Here is a 5,242-nt window from a genome sequence, read left to right on the forward strand (position 1 = left end):
AATGAAAAGACAGGAAACGGCATGACCTTAATAATGCTATCACCTATAGACTGTGCACATGAATGCAACACTCCCCAATTTAAACGTGCCATTACATGCACGTTCGATACCACATATTCTTTAACAATGTCATATATTTGCATGTACTAATTTTCACACAGCTTAAGCGCATGCATAGCTCACTTGTGATGTATCCATTTCATAGGCCAAATAATTGTACACTTTGTCCTTTTGTGTTGTATGAAAAGCGGCATCCTCTAGTCGGATACAACTTCACAAGACAGGAGAGGCCCTGCCCAGATGACTAAAGCGCAGCAGCTGATTGCCTCCACGTCTAAAGAAATAATAGTCCCTCTCCAATGAGCGGGTATTAGTGCGTCCAGCGGCACGACGTCAGTGTAGAGTGTGTGCCCATTGGTGCAGGCTTGTGTTCACCTGCCGTTGAAGTGCAGATTCTGCTGCCTCCTAAAGTTGTATCCGACTATAGAATCATGTAATGCCTTGCACTGGTTGCATAGACTTTAGCAACTGGATAGCACACAATGATCAGGAACAGAAATCTATAAAGGCACCCAAGCAAAGCTGGCTGGCCACACTTCCATTATGAGGGGTTGTAAACAGTTCTCACCAAATATTCCCATGACATCCTTGAAAAAGAGGTGGTGTTTGGCACTAGAATCAAAAACAGATTACAGAGAATGTTGTGTACCACGTTAAAACAAACTGAGCTTGGTTATCTGCACAGCATGTAATGAAAGCTTGTGCTTCACATAGGAAACAAAGTGCTCTATGCAGTACAACTGTCGAGTTTGCTGTGGCACCTATTATGTCATTAGTGTCAACATACAAATTTTCAAAGACCATTCATTTCACCATTATTTTTGTATGATGGTTCTTTCAATCAGTGCTTGTATTACATGAGCAGGTGGATTTGAAAGCAAAGCTTTGTTTGCAAACCTTCAGACTTCCATAATTGTGTGGCAAGGCACTGCCATGGTGTCGAATAGCTCACACTTCCTCGGTCCTGCACCAAAGAGGCCCAATGCTCTATTTGAAGTTGGATCGCACAATTCGACGGCACACAAAGAAGAGTAACACACACAGCAGTGCGTTCTGCTGTGTGTATTTCTCTTCCTCAGTCCTGCACCAAAGAGGCCCAATGCTCTACTTGAAGTTGGACCGCGCAACAATTCGACGGCACACAAAGAAGAGTAACACACACAGCAGAGCGTTCTGCTGTGTGTATTTCTCTTCTTTGTGTCCCGTCGAATTGTGGTGCAATTCAGCTTCAAGCTTCTATACCAATACAACGAGTCTTCAACCTCACCAATGATCTAGTTATTAAGCCACAATGGCGCACATCTTTGAAATGTCCCAACACGAATTAGCTCTCCAACAAATCACCACAAGTATAAAATTTTGCTGCACAGGTGTATGCACGTGCCATATTCTGTACCACTCAACTCGCAGGAATCAAAGGGTCAAGCATTAACCAGCCTTACTGCTGCCATTACCATCATCATCATGACACCAATAGAAAGACAGTGCTGCATTTCAGTAAAGGGAGTGCCGGAGGGAAAGGCGTGACAGCGAGGCTTGAGGCTTACAACAAAAATAGCATTCACAAGACATGTTCAATGCCAAAATATGCTGCATATTGCTCATCCTACTTTCGCATTGCGGCAAGCTTTTACACGTTTGAGCATGTCACAGTTTGTGTAATCATTGCTCTAAAGCTGTACAAAAGGTCTATTCGCTCTGCAATCTTTATTTTTATCATGGCGGGTTAAAGACCCACTTTTCATTGGCATCTGCACCACATTTCTCCCTATATGTAATTTTGCCTTGGTGGTTCACTACATCTTCACGCACACCGAGTTCTGCAGAGCATTGGATCTGCATTGTTCTACTGCTGAGGAATTAGAGCCGTATTATGAGACGAAAATATACGATTTGTCCATACAGAATAACGCTGCCCCCCCCCCCCCCCCAGAAGAAATACACTGAACCACTGGCACATGCACCAACAGTGAACACAGTAAACACTCTGAAGTATTTTCTTCATGCAAGCCAGCACACTAAGATTCTCAATGCATTTTCATTTCGCGATAAATGCATAAGCACAACCGAGTTGGTGCGACATCCGCATCTCGCACTGCAACAAATGGTGCAATGCCTTGCTGTTTCATAGTGCGGCCAATAGATGACGCATGACCAAAATTCAGCATTATGCATACTAAGTAACTTGTACTAAGTACTAAGTAATCTCATAAAAAAACCCAAGTTCTTTATGAGATTAGCATTCACAGGGTACTTCACACAATTTGTGATATCCATTTATCTATTTATACTTCATTAACCTCTTTCCCCAAAAAAGTGAGCCATTTGGAAGGCACCCTGATAGACAAGTAGAACAATCGGTAAAAAGTCAGCAACCAGCGAAAAAGTCAGTATCATAGCCTGCCGCATGTGTGACGTCGGAAACACAAAATTTAAGTCGGCTACAGAGAAGTGACAAATTGGGCAATATGGTGCGTCTAGACATTGCTTCAATGCTAATCACAGTAACGCTGACATTGAAGGCACCTTAATTCCTACGTACGTTGCGTCGACCGACACACCCGACTACGTTCGTAATGTTTCCGCGAAGTAAGAAGCGTTTTTTTTATAAATGCCCGCTCAGCCGCAGTCTTCGGGAAAGCCAGCCACCGCTTCCGCACTGCCGCATCAATAAGCGCATCAGACATCTCTGACACAGAGGCTCACAATAGTTTGATGACGTCCAATGTAACGCTCGGCGCCGACGCTTCCCTGAAAACTCCCAGTCCCGTAGAAACGGAGGGCGCAGAGGACTTGCTCTTCAACGGTGAGCGAATGAAGCCCGCCACGCTGTCTCCACAGACGAGAGTCTTCGCCTAGCTCGTCACACAGCCAGCGCACTGATGTCTTCGACTGGCCAAAATGACGCTGAAACTCCACGGCGGTCATGTACGCGAACGGGTCCAGACGGTCATACTGACGCTTGCTGCCGCTGGCTGCAATAACACAGGCTGCTGCTGCCGCCGCCATGTTCCTGAGTTGAACTCGGAGGGGGTTTCGCGATGTACGAGTTTAGCACGAGTTCGCCTGTCAATCAAAGCCAGAGGTCACGCCCCGCGCGAGGCATGTAACTCTTGTGCGCGCACCCACCACGGTTGGGCCACGCCCAACTGATCTTTCGGCAACAGCGACGCGGTGCCGAGCTGAGAGGCATCAACAATATTCACCACCGACATAAGACACGCACAACACACTGTCATCGGTGATGTACTGCGCACTACTATCAAAAACAAAGCGTTGACTGTCGCTGGCTTCTCGGGCTGAGATGGCCCCACAGCACGGTTTCATTGCCTGCATTGTGGCGACGCAGCGCACAGTAAATAATTATCGGCACGTCACTGTAGCTGCTTGCAAAGCGTCGATGCGCCGAGGGTGACGACGACGCTGAGGAGTGCGTATCGCAGCAGTCGTTTGAGATGGCTGCTCTGTCATCGGTGATATATCGGAGCCACAACGTCGTAAACACGATCAGCGTCCGAGAATCGCTCGCTCTTCTAGACCCAGTGCAATGGCATTTCTTCATCACAAGCACTGCGCACTCAACAGTTCCACCACCTTCCTCAGTTCGAAGTCTCATTTCATAACCGCACACAAGAGCCCTCACCTGCCAAAATGCGATTGCTGCGGTGTCGTTACGATATGCTTCTGCGATCGCTGCTGGCTCCAGCATAAGTAATCCGCAAGCACCTTGGTGCGCACAAAACACTCCAATACTGCGTACATGCGCTCAGAGGCACTTTCACTGGGCAAGCGATGACAAGCGATGAATTGTGTCGATGGGAAGCACGCACTTCTTCGCAATGCATCGCCGAGGCTTCGCGCACAAAGATAAACTGGTACATTTTCACTAAACTGCGTCACTACGGGCACTACGGACCACCATTTTGCATCGACAGCCGTTGCTCCCGCATTTATGACTAGTGTATCGTTTTTAGTTGGTTAAGCGGGGGCCTTAAGGCGCCTGCGATGAACAGCCGTGCCACGGCGCTGCGTTTCTATTCCCCTAATAGAGAAAGAGTGGTGATCACTGACATTATTGAGAATAGCACTGTAGCGCCGCTAGGCGACTTCTCACAGTATGAACTGCCTCGTGCGTGCGACCCGCTTCAATGTATCCGCTTCTAAGCTTTCGCCTCACTGTCGCCACACGCGGCAAGAAGTGTAAAATTTAATAATTTGCTCGATCTCCGTTTGTCATCAGAAATTTCTAGCATTCAAAACGAAAAACAGACACTTAAAGAAATTAAAATGTTCGTTATTTTATTTGTTGTATTTTAACGTATTCGTTTGAGCGAAAGCGTAGGTGCAAGAATGCGCCGCATGTACCCTGTTCGCATTCGATCGAGGATATAAAGATAGTTGCCGAAAGAGGAGGCACGCCCTTGACACGCCCGGGAAAGGCGTGGCAAGCGGCTCACGGCAAGTCTGCAGACAGACAGCGCGACAGTCACGGTATCGCTAAGTTGCGATAATCCGTTGATAACAATACGCGGCGCTGGCGAGTTTCGTTGTGCAGCCGTCTGCGCTTGAAACGTGGAAGCAGCGTGCCGCGCAGGGTGCGCTCATGTTGTCATACGCGGCTTTTTGTCTACGTATTTTTTGCCTGCAGCCTTTGCACGTTTCACGCTATCTCCGTTCACTGACTGCCGTCGAGCAAACTCGGGTAAAACTCGGGTGAACGAGAAACTCGGCGCATCCTGCATAGCACCCCTGGACGTTTTTCGTCGAGCCGGCCTGCAACTCAACGCATCGAAGTGCCAATTCGGCCGTCGCCAGATCACCGTCCTTGGAGATCTCGTTGACGCGAACGGAGTGCAACCGGACCCAGGCAAGATGCATGCTGTTACGCACTTCCCTGTTCCGAAGTGTGTCAAGGATGTGCGCAGCTTCATCGGCCTTTGTTCGTACTTCCGCCGTTTCGTGAAAAATTTCGGTGCCATAGCACGATCACTAACCGAGCTTTTGAAAAAGGATGCCCCTTTCCAGTGGGGCGATAACGAGGCCTCTGCATTCTCGCATCTAATCGACCTTCTCACAACGCCTCCCGTTTTGGCCCATTTCGATCCTTCTGCACCTACCGAAGTCCGTACTGATGCCAGCGGTCGCGGAATTGGCGCAGTACTGGCACAATGCTAGCGCGGCC

The sequence above is a fragment of the Dermacentor andersoni genome, chromosome 10 (genome assembly GCF_023375885.2).
Source record: "Dermacentor andersoni chromosome 10, qqDerAnde1_hic_scaffold, whole genome shotgun sequence".
Classification (NCBI taxonomy): domain Eukaryota; kingdom Metazoa; phylum Arthropoda; class Arachnida; order Ixodida; family Ixodidae; genus Dermacentor; species Dermacentor andersoni.